This window comes from Colobus angolensis, unplaced genomic scaffold (genome assembly GCF_000951035.1).
Source record: "Colobus angolensis palliatus isolate OR3802 unplaced genomic scaffold, Cang.pa_1.0 Scaffold47, whole genome shotgun sequence".
In the NCBI taxonomy this organism is placed as follows: domain Eukaryota; kingdom Metazoa; phylum Chordata; class Mammalia; order Primates; family Cercopithecidae; genus Colobus; species Colobus angolensis.
The window spans coordinates 980915-992186 of NW_012118154.1; the positions used below are offsets into that span (position 1 = coordinate 980915).

Consider the following 11272-nt stretch of genomic DNA (forward strand, 5'->3'; position numbering starts at 1 on the left):
GTTCTGTATTTGAGATGCTGTTAATCTGTAACCCTACCCCAACCCTGTCCTTGCAAGAGACATGTGCTGTGGTGACTCAAGGTTTAGCGGATTTTGGGCTGTGCAGGATGTGCTTTGTTAAACAAGTGCCTGAAGGCTGTATGTTTGTGAAAAGTCATCACCATTCTCTTAATCTCAAGTACCCAGGGACACATACACTGCGGAAGGTCGCAGGGACCTCTGCCTAGGAAACCCAGGTACTGTCCAAAGTTTCTCCCCATGTGATAGTCTGAAATATGGCCTCATGGGAAGGGAAAGACCTAATGGTCCCCTGGCCTGACACCTGTGAAGGGTCTGTGACTGAGGAGGATTAGTGTAAGAGGAAAGAAGGCCTCTGGGCAGTTGAGATAGAGAAAGGCATCTGTCTCCTGCCTGTCCCTGGGCAGTTGAACCTCTCAGGTGTAAAACTCGATTGTATGTTCTATTTACTGATAGGAGAAAACTGCCTTAGGGCTGAAGGTGGGACTTGCTAGTGGCAATGCTGCTCTTTATGCACTAAAAAGGTTTATGGAGATGTTTGCATATGCATATCAAGGCACAGCACTTTTCCTTAAACTTATTCATGTCACAGAGATCTTTATTCATATGTCTTTCTGCTAACCTTCTCCCTACTCTGATCCTTTTGTCCTGCCACTTCCCCTTTTCTGAGATGGTAAAGATAATGATCGATAAATAATGAGGGAACTCAGAGACCAGTGCCGGTGCAGGTCCTCTGTATGCTGAGCGCCGGTCCCCTGGGCCCACTTTTTCTTTCTCTATACTTTGTCTCTGTGTCTCATTTCTTTTCTCAAGTCTCTTGTTCCACCTAACGAGAAATGCCCACAGGTGTAGAGGGGCAGGCCACCCCTTCAACAACTCTCTATGAAGTTCCAAACTTTCCCACATTTTCCTGTCTTCTTCTGAGCCCCCCCATACTGTTCCAGCCTTTGCCTGTTATGCAGCTCCAAAATTGTTTCCATATTTGGATGTCTTTTCAGCAGCACCTCTGGTACCAATTTACTATATTAGTCTGTTTTCACGCTGCTGATGAAGACGTACCCGAGACTGGGAAAGAGGTTTAATTGAACTTACAGTTCTACATGGCTCGAGAGGCCTCAGAATTATGGCAGGAGGCAAAAGGCACTTCTTACATGGTGGTGGCAAGAGAAAATGAGGAAGATGCAAAAACAGAAACCAATGATAAAACCATCAGGTCTCATGAGACTTGTTCACTACCACGAAAACAGTATGGGGGAAACCATCCCCATGATTCATATTATCTCCCACAACATGTGGGAATTACGGAAGTACAATTCAAGATGAGATTTGGGTGGAGACACAAGCCAAACCATATCAGTCAGTCACAAAAACACATTTCTGAGCTCCTTGGGAGTGTGGTCCTGCTGATAGGGACTCTAGTCATTAATCTTGCAGTGAATGAGCAGCAACATGGCACAGTGATTAAGAGCATGGACTGAAGGGCAAACTGCCTGAGTTTGAATCCTGGCTCCACCATTTAATGATGGTGAGACCTCAGGCAAATCACGGAGCTCTCAGTGCCCTAGCTTCCTCATCTATAAAATGGACTTAATAATAGTATTTACCTCATAGACTTGTTATGAGAATCAAACATATATAAATATACATAAAACATTTAGAACAGTGCTTTGCATATAGAAAGCACTATGTGTCAGCTGCTTATTACTATTATTATTAATATTTGCCCTTTAAATATTAAGTAATATGTCCCTAGAACAAAAAAAGGCTGGATTTCCTTTTTTTTTTTTTTTTTTTTAGAGATATGGTCTCACCATGTTGCCCAGGCTGGTCTCACACTCCTGGGGTCAGGCAATCCTCCTGCCTTGGACTCCCAAAATGCTGGGATTGCAGGTGTGAGTCACTGCACCTGGCCTTGGATTTCATTTAAATACCATACCCTCTCCTGCAACTGAAAGACAGTGGGCTTACTGCTATTGGGTGTCCATATTATCAAATCCCCAACCTTTATTACTGGAAAGAATTGACTTTGTCATAATTTTCCCTTAAAGAGTATAGTGGTTTTATTCTTTTGGTTTGAGATATATATATATATACACACATATTTCAAAATTCAGAAGCAGATTACTATTTAAAAGATGGTAGATTAAAGGCTGCCCAATTTTTTTTTTTTTTTAACAAAAAACTTGTGATCTGAAGGGCTTTTATTGTGTCATACTGAACTCTTGAAAGCCAAAAGCTGAAGGAAGGTGTGCCTCTAGATTTGATGAGGTGTTTGTGGCAGCAAATCTGTATGAAGGCTTTGAAGTGCCTGGGCTCAATTTCCTCTGCTTGTTCCCATAGTACTTTTTAATAAGGAGCCTGCTTCATTCATTATTGAGTAGTAATTGTTAAGATAAATTTGTAGGATGTATGCTTAAAATAAAAAAATATGTATTTTCAAGGAAGAATAAAGGAAAGAAAGGAACATGAGTAACAGATTAGAAACATACATCCATGAAGCCAGGCGCGGTGGCTCACGCCTGTAATCCCAGCACTTTGGGAGGCCAAGGCGGGCGGATCACGAGGTCAGGAGATCGAGACCATCCTGGCTAGCACGGTGAAACCCCGTCTCAACTAAAAACACAAAAAATTAGCGGGGCGCGGTGGCGGGAGCCTGTAGTCCCAGCTACTCAGGAGGCTGAGGCAGGAGAATGGTGTGAACCCGGGAGGCAGATCTTGCAGTGAGCTGAGATCGCACCACTGCACTCCAGCCTGGGTGAAAGAGCAAGACTCTGTCTCAAAAAAAAAAAGAAAGAAAAGAAACATCCATCCATGAGGAATACAAGGAAATTAATAGGAAACATTCAGCAGAGAGTTCTCCATTATCTCAAAGAAATTTTAGACAAAATAACTCTTTAAATAAAAGCCTAAAGAAGAGATATAAGGGTTTAAAACAGATTACACATTTAAAAATTTGACATTTTTAATTAAAAAAAAAAACATCGAGTCACGTAGCCAAAAAAAAAAAAAAGAAAGAAAAAGGAAAAAATAATAGCAGTGGGGCTGCCCAGGCTGGTCTTGAACTCCTGGTTTCAAGCAATCCTCCCACCTTGGCCTCCCAAAGTGCTGGGATTATAGGTGTGAGCCACTGTGCCAGGCCATTTTTTTTTTTTACTTTTTTTTGAGATAGGGTCTCACTCTGTCACCCAGGCTGGAGTGCAGTGCAGTGGTGCAATCATGGTTCACTGCAGTCTTGACCTCTCAGGCTGAGATGATTCTCCCACCTCAGCCTCCCAAGTAGCTGGGATTACAGGCATGCTGCAGCACACATGCCAAATTTTTTGTAGAGATGGGGCCTGCCATGTTGCCCGGGGTGTTCTGGAACTCCTGGCCTCAAGGGATCCTCCTGCCTCGGCCTCCCAAAGTGCTAGGATTACAGGCGTGAGTCAGTGCGCCCGGCTTCTTTTGTTTTTTTTCATACATGCTGTCATTCTGTCACCCAGGCTGGAGTGCAGTGGTGCAATCAGAGCTCACTGCAACCTAAAACTCCTGGGCTCAAGCAATTCTCCCACTTCAGCCTGACACCATAGGCACACCACCATATCCAGCTAGTTTAAAACAATTTTTTGTAGAGTGAAGGTCTCACTATGTTGCCCAGGCTGGTCTCAAACTCCTGGCCTCAAGCGATCCTTCAGCCTCCCAAAGTGCTAAGATTACAGACATGAGCCGCCATGCCTGGCCAAAAACAAAATAGATTAGAAAGCAATAAAAAGAAGTGAGAAGTGATCTGACAAAGCTGAGGAAATAAATGGAAGGGCAAATGAAAAGCATTATGTAGATGAAATTCACATAAGGAACAACGAAAATAATCACGACAAGGTCACAATGAAGCCTGGAGAAATAAAAAATGAAATGAATACGAATGTGATTACAGAGAAAACCAGTAACTAAAGAAAGATAATCAAATACATATAATTAGTGTTCCTAAAGAAAAGAGCAAACAGGCCGGGCGCAGTGGCTCACGCCTGTAATCCCAGCACTTTGGGAGGCTGAGGCAGGCGGATCACCAGAGGTCAGGAGTTCGAGACCAGCCTGACCAACGTGGATAAATCCCGTATCTACTAAAAACACAAAATTAGCTGGGCATGGTGGCATGTGCCTGTAGTCCCAGCTACTTGGGAGGCTGAGGCAGGAGAATCGCTTGAACCCGGGAGGCGGAGGTTGTGGTGAGCTGAGATCGTGCCATTGCACTCCAGCCTGGGCAACAAGAGCAAAACTCCATCTCAAAAAAAAAAAAGAACATTAAAAAAAAAAAATCAATATATAACAGAAAAATGTTGCTGAAATAAACACTTAAATCTATTGGAAAGGTAAATTGTAGCTCATAAAAAGTAGAAGAGTCAAAACTGAGACATGTCCTTTTGAAGTAATTAAATTTCAGGAATAAATGAGCAAATGGGCATCTAGGCAGAAAAGGAAGTAATGTGCAAGACAGAATTTCAGGTTGACTTTGCCCTTCCCCAGTTATACTCCATACCCGAATTAGTAATGCCCATATAATTCCAAGGGGAAACAAAGTGTGAGCCAATAATTTTTTTACCCAGTAAAGTGTTCTCTTGCATTAAAAGCAATAGGCAAACATTTCCAGTTATGTAAAAACTTAGGGAGTATGACAGTTATAAGCCCTTTTTGAAAATAACTATTGCAAAGAGATATAGCCAATAAAGAAGTGAATTAAGATGAACCCTCAGGAATTAAGAGAGCATTGTAAAAGAATGGTCTAATGAAAAAAAAAAAAGTTTTCCCTCTGCTCTTACACCACAGTCAATCAACACAGAAGACTTGTGTAACCAAATGTTTATTTTAATTATTTTTTAGTTTTAGGGATGAGGGTCTTGCTGTCACCCAGGCTGGAGTGCAGTGATGCCATCATAGTTCAGGGCAGTCTTGAACTCCTGGCCTCAAACCATCCTCCTGCCTCAGCCTCCTGAATCGTTGGGATAACAGGCAAGAGCTGAAACTGCCTTTGCAAAATTATAATTGAGGAAATTATGACAGTGAAAGAGAGCAGACCTAACTAACCCCATCTTCTGACCTCTAAACTGTTTTTGTTCATTCCTGGTATGAACAAAGGCATAGGTCAAACCAGCCCTGGGAAGGAATTTAGTTTATAGATTAAATGCTGAAACAAAATTGGTAATAGCCCTTTCCTGAAAAACGCCTTCTTGCCTGGGGACCAGTCTGCCTTTGCAGGACTAACAAATTAGCTACAAGATTAGAAATTACAATTAGGGGCCACACAGCCTCTACAAGAGTTTGAACCTCCCCAGATTGCCCCTGGGAATAACATCACTGTTGCAAAACCTAAGATCAGTGCTTGAGATGTTTTGTGGACCCTGCATTCCAGTGCAGCAAATGACACCACCCAGACCGATAACCTGGATCAGCCAGTTCTGCAATCCCACCTGGGAGCATAAGTCAGAAAGTAGAACTCACTTCACCCCTCGATGAGTTCATCTTTAACCCAACCAATCAGCACTTCCCACTCTCCGAGCCCATACGCCAAATTATCCTAAAAAACTCTGATCTACAAATGCTCTGGGAGACTGTTTAATAGTAAAACTCCCGTCTCCTGCATAGCCAACGCTGCATGAATTACTCTTCCTCCGTTGCAATTCCCCTTTCTTGATAAATTCCCTTGTCTTGATAAATTGGCTTTGTCTAGGCAGTGGGCAAGGTGATCCCACTGGGCGGTTACAGAGCCACGATACCCTCTGACCAGATATTTTGGCGTTTTCCCACACACACCAAGCAAGCAATAAATTCTGCAGCAACAACAGCTAGGTGTTCTCTAATTCAGTTCAATTCGGACACCATCTAGCTGGAGATGGCGTCAGATCCCACAGGTTGAGGACTCAATTCACCAGACTGCACCGCACTTCTGATGCCGATCACAAGTCCCAGGTTGTTTTACCTGTGCTTCTGACCGACCAGCTATAAATCAGGGATCCCAAGCTCCCTTATTGGGTTAAATTATTTGCTAGAGTGGCAAACTCTGCCACTGTACTCAGGGAAACATGTACTTATATTTACCAGTTTATTACAAAGGATATTACAAAGGACACAGATGAAGAGATGCATAAGGCAAGCCAAGTGGGAGGGGGAGCAGAGCTTCCATGCCCTCTCTGGGCACACCACTGTCCAGGAACCTCTATGTGTTCAGCTATCTGGAAGCTCTCCAAACTCCATCCTTTGGGGTTTTAATGGAGGCTTCATTAAGTAGGCATAATTGATTTAAAAAAAAAAAAAGTCCAGGCACGGTTGCTCAGGCCTGTAATCCCAGCACTTTGGGAGGCTAAAGGGGGTGGACACATGGTCGGGAGATCGAGACCAGCCTGACCAACGTAGTGAAACCCTGTCTCTACTAAAAATACAAAAATTAGCCGGGCATGGGGGCAGGCACCTATAACCCCAGCTACTCGGGAGGCTGAGGCAGGAGAATCGCTTGAACCCGCGAGGCGGAGGTTGCAGTGAGCCGAGATTGCACCACTGCACTCCAGCCTGGTGACAGAGCAAGACTCTGTCTCAAGAAAAAAAGTAAGTTGGCCATTAATTCAAATAAAAACAAAGAGCATGAGCCAAGAAAATGTGTCTACACTCAAAGCTGGCCCAGGGGCCACCATTTCTTAACTTAGGAAATACCACTATTTCATGCCCAGTTCTTAGTACCCTGTAACTATGTGAATCCTTTTTAATTCACATTCATGGGCATGCATTAGGTGAAGCTAAACAGAGTCTATGCCTAGAGGAAGACTCACACATGAAACAAGGTAGTAAGAGCCTATGAATTAGATGCTAAAAGCGCTGTATTAGCAATCCGGGAAGGCTTCCCAAACAACATGACTTTTGAAGCTTGTGGGGAAAAGAAAGATCGGACTGTTACTGTGTCTGTGCAGAAATAAGTAGACATAGAGACTTCATTTTGTTCTGTACTAAGAAAAATTCTTCTGCCTTGAGATGCTGTTTATCTGTAACCCTACCCCCAACCCTGTGCTTGCAGAGACATGTGCTGTGTTTTCTCAAGGTTTAATGGATTTAGGGCTATGCAGGATGTGCTTTGTTAAACAAGTGCTTGAAGGCAGTATGCTTGTTAAAAGTCATCACCATTCTCTAATCTCAAGTACCCAGGGACACAAACACTGTGGAAGGCCAGGAAAGCCAGGTATTATCCAAGGTTTCTCCCCATGTGATAGTCTGAAATATGGCCTCGTGGGAAGGGAAAGACCAGACTGTCCCCCAGCCTGTAAAGGGTCTGTGCTGAGGAGGATTAATACAAGAGGAAGGCCTCTTTGCAGTTGAGATAGAGGAAGACATCTGTCTCCTGCTCCTCCCTGGGCAATGGATTGTATGTTCTATTTACTGAGATAGGAAAAAACTGCCTTAGGTCTGGAGGTGAGACATGCTAGCAGCAGTGCTGCTCTTTAATGCACAGAAATGTTTGTGGAGATGTTTGTATACATGCACATCAAGGCACAGCACCTTTCATTAAACTTATTTATGACACAGAGATCTTTGTTCACACGTTTTCCTGCTGACCCTCTCCGCTCGATTACCCTGTTGTCCTGCCACATCCCCCTCTCTGAGATGGTAAAAATAACGATCAATAAATACTGAGGGAACTCAGAGACCAGTGCACCGGTCTGTCCTCTGTATGCTGAGCGCCGGTCCCCTAGGCCTACTTTTCTTTCTCTATACTTTGTCTGTGTGTCTGTTTCTTTTCTCGTCTCTCCTTCCACCTGACGAGAAACGCCCACAGGTGTGGAGGGGCAGGCCACCCCTTCAAAGCTGCTCCTAAAAGGAATGTAGACCCTCACAGAGAGACCAGCCCACCTAAATCCCTCCCTTGTCTGAACTCTTTAACAGTCCTAATATTTTAGACTGAGTAGTAGAACATACCTGAACCATACAGTTCATTCCTGTAGCTTAGTCTAGTCTCCCCGCGGGGTCACTCGTGGGATGCAGAAACCAGATTTGGTTACAGATACAAATATACCTGGCACAGCTTTGGGTGAGGAATAATCAATTTATGCCTGATGGTGGATTCTGGGCCTCGGGAAGATGCCGTTAGCGGTACCCACAGGAGGGAACTGGAATAGGCAAGAGTAGCCGGACAGGGCCGGGGGCGGAGCAGGTGGAGACCAAGAAGCCTACCGAGAGCAAGAACGCCCAGCCATGCGCACCCGGAGCCTACATCCTCCTGAGGTCCCCCAGGCCTCTCCGCATAGGCATATGAGTTCTGCTCCACTCCTAGCTTGCCGGAGGACGCAGGCGCCGCGGCCCCCAACTCTGTGAATGCAGCGGAGTCTCACCTCCGGGCCACCCCTAGCCTCCCGTTCGGTAGGGGGCCCCTCCACGGCCGCCATCACTGAGTCGGGGCTCCTAGCGCCACCATCTTAGACCCCGCACCTGGGCCACGCGAGAACTTCGGTGCCTCCCCCGGCCTGCGGTCTCCCAGTCAGCGCCGCGCCCAGCCGACCCCCGTCTGCTCCAGCCAATCCGCGCGCGCTCCCCTGGCCGCCTCCCACCGGATCAGGTGTCTCCTCTGTGCAGACTCCGCCAGGACGCCAGTCGGCGCTGGCGTAACTGGCGCATCCCGGCGAACTCTGACTTCAGGAGGGCCAGCTGCGCGCTAGCAGGTTACCAAGGTTACCATCCAGACGCGGAGTCCTCAGCTGGTCCTAGACGGGTAGGGTTGGGGCTTTGGCACGGTCGGGTCCGGGGTGGGTGACCCCTCCAAGTAACTACGTTTTTGTTCTTCCCTTTTGTTTTGTTTTGTTTTTGAGATGGAGTCTGGCTCTTCGCCCAGGCTGGAGTGCAATGGTGAGATCTCAGCTCACTGCAACCTCCATCTGCCAGGTTCAAGCGATTCTCCTGCCTCGGCCTCCCCAGTAGCTGGGATTACAGGCGCCCACCACCACGCCCTGCTAATTTTTGTATTTTTAGTAGAGACGGGCTTTCTCCATGTTGGCCAGGCTGGTCTCGAACTCTTGTTTTGCCTGTTCTGTTTTTCATCTTTTGTTTTTGTTCCTGCATGCGTTTGTGGTCTCATTCATTGATGACTTATATTTGCAATGCCTTGTCAAAGGTTAGGCGATACAGAGCCCAACAAAGACTGCATAATGTTTAAAAGTGTAGGTTCTGAAGTGAGAAAGACAGTCAGAATTCTTGCCCCACCACTTAGGGACTATGTGACTTTGAACTAGTTACCTATTAATAGCTTCTTCACGCCTCCGCTGCTTCGTTTGTAAAGTGAGGTAAATAATAGGACCGACCTCACTGACATATGTATGTGAAGTTTGCATGTGGCAAAGGCCAGATACATATTAGTTATTACTATGGAGATGATGTTGGTTCCCATCGCATAGGATCGTGGTTAGGGTTATATATGTATGTAAAGATGTAAGATGTCCAACGCCAAGCCTTTCCCACACAAAAATGTCAGTACACTAATCACTTTGGCTTCTCCTATCTCTCTGTCCCAAACTTTCGGTTGCTCGAATTATGCACGTTTCACTCTTGAATTTGTAAATGCAGCTACTACTATTTGTTCCTTAATTTGCAGAACTACATTTGAGATAGTATTTCATAGACTGTGTTAAATTTTCATTGAAATACTGAGCCATGTCTCAAATAGACTTCAGTTATAGTTGCTTTTACAGTTCGTTTTGCTTTACCTCTCTTAGTAAGAGTGCACTAATAGAAGTTATTCTTTGGAATTTAGAAATGGGTTTTTAAGGCCGGGCACGGTGGCTCACACCTGTAATCCCAGCACTTTGGGAGGCCTAGGAGGGCGTATCTCAGGAGTTCAAGACCAGCCTGGCCAGCATGGTGAAACCCCCCCCTCTACTAAAAATACAAAAAAAATAACTAGGAATGATGGCAGGCACCTGCAGTCCCAGTTACTCGGGAGGCTGAGGCAGGAAAATTGCTTGAATCCAGGAGGCAGAGGTTGCAGTGAGCCGAAATCCAAGCACTCCACTCCAGCCTGGGCAACAGAGCAAGACACCATCTCAAAAAAATGTAAACAATAGACTGTTGTATGCCCTCTGCTCCTAGAGGCCCAGCCTCTGTGGCCCTGTGACCTACAAGTATTGGGAGATCCACAGCTAAGAGGCCGGGATCCCCTGGGAGCCAAAACTGAGTTAGAACTCTCAAGTGGGAGTTGAACAATGAAAACAGATGGACAGAGGGCAGGGAACATCACATACCAGGGCCTTTCCGGGGGGTGGGGGACTGGGGGAGGGATAGCATTAGGAGAAATACCTAATGTAAATGACGAGTTGATGGGTGCAGCAAACCACCATGGCACATGTATACCTATGTAATAAACCTGCACGTTGTGCATATGTACCCTAGAACTTAAAGTATAATAAATAAATAAAATAAAATAAAATAAATGGGTTTTTAAAAAATCGTGCAGGTTGGGTGAGGTGGCTCATGCCTGTAATCCTAGCACTTTGGGAGGCTGAGGCGGGTGGATCACTTGAGGTCAGGAGTTCAAGACCAGCCTGGCCAACATGGTGAAACTCCGTCTCTACTAAAAAATACAAAAAAAAAAAAAAAAGCTGGGCGTGGCAGCACGCGCCTGTAGTCCCAGCTACTCAGAAGGCTGAGGCAGGAGAATGGCGTGAACCCAGAAGGTGGAGCTTGCAGTGATCTAGTGAGCTGAGATGGCACCACTGCACTCCAGCCTGGGCGACAGAGTGAGACTCCGTCTCAAAAAAAAAAAAAAAAGAAATGGTGCAGATTGTGAAAGTATTAAAAGGGAAAATATGTGTAGCATACATGATAGGAAAAGGGATAACATGCATGACTTAAAAGAGTTCCACATGACTTCAAGTTCCCTGAGAGAGCCTTGGGTTTTGCTCAGCATTCGTTGTATTACCAGTGTCTGGCACAGAACCAGCACTCCATACACATTTGCAGAATGAATAAATTACATAATGAATCCATGCCACTGACAGGGGTAGCATGTGAACTCTAAAGGAGATCGAAAAGAAGAGCTATTCTTTTTTTTTTTTTTTGAGACGGAATCTCGCTCTGTCTCCCAGGCTGGAGTGCAGTGGCGCGATCTCGGCTCACTGCAAGGTCCGCCTCCCGGGTTCACGCCGTTCTCCTGCCTCGGCCTCCCTAGTAGCTGGGACTACAGGCTCCCGCCACCTTGCTCGGCTAGTTTTTTTGTATTTTTTAGTAGAGACGGGGTTTCACCGTGTTA

At 45.5% G+C, this 11272-nt stretch overlaps 2 protein-coding genes across 2 annotated transcripts in view; both read right to left on the reverse strand.

Moving 5' to 3' along the window:
- Positions 1 to 8481, reverse strand: part of ZNF594 (zinc finger protein 594) — a 13763-nt gene extending 5282 nt beyond the window's left edge. The window contains 1 exon segment of the mRNA XM_011958395.1: positions 8051 to 8481. The gene's annotated coding sequence lies outside the window, so the exon portion shown is untranslated.
- The window catches only part of ZNF232 (zinc finger protein 232), a 44553-nt gene extending 35506 nt beyond the window's left edge, over positions 1 to 9047 (reverse strand). The window contains exon 1 of the mRNA XM_011958397.1: positions 8901 to 9047. The gene's annotated coding sequence lies outside the window, so the exon portion shown is untranslated. The remainder of the gene's footprint in view (positions 1 to 8900) is intronic.
- Between the last annotated feature and the right edge of the window lie 2225 nt (positions 9048 to 11272).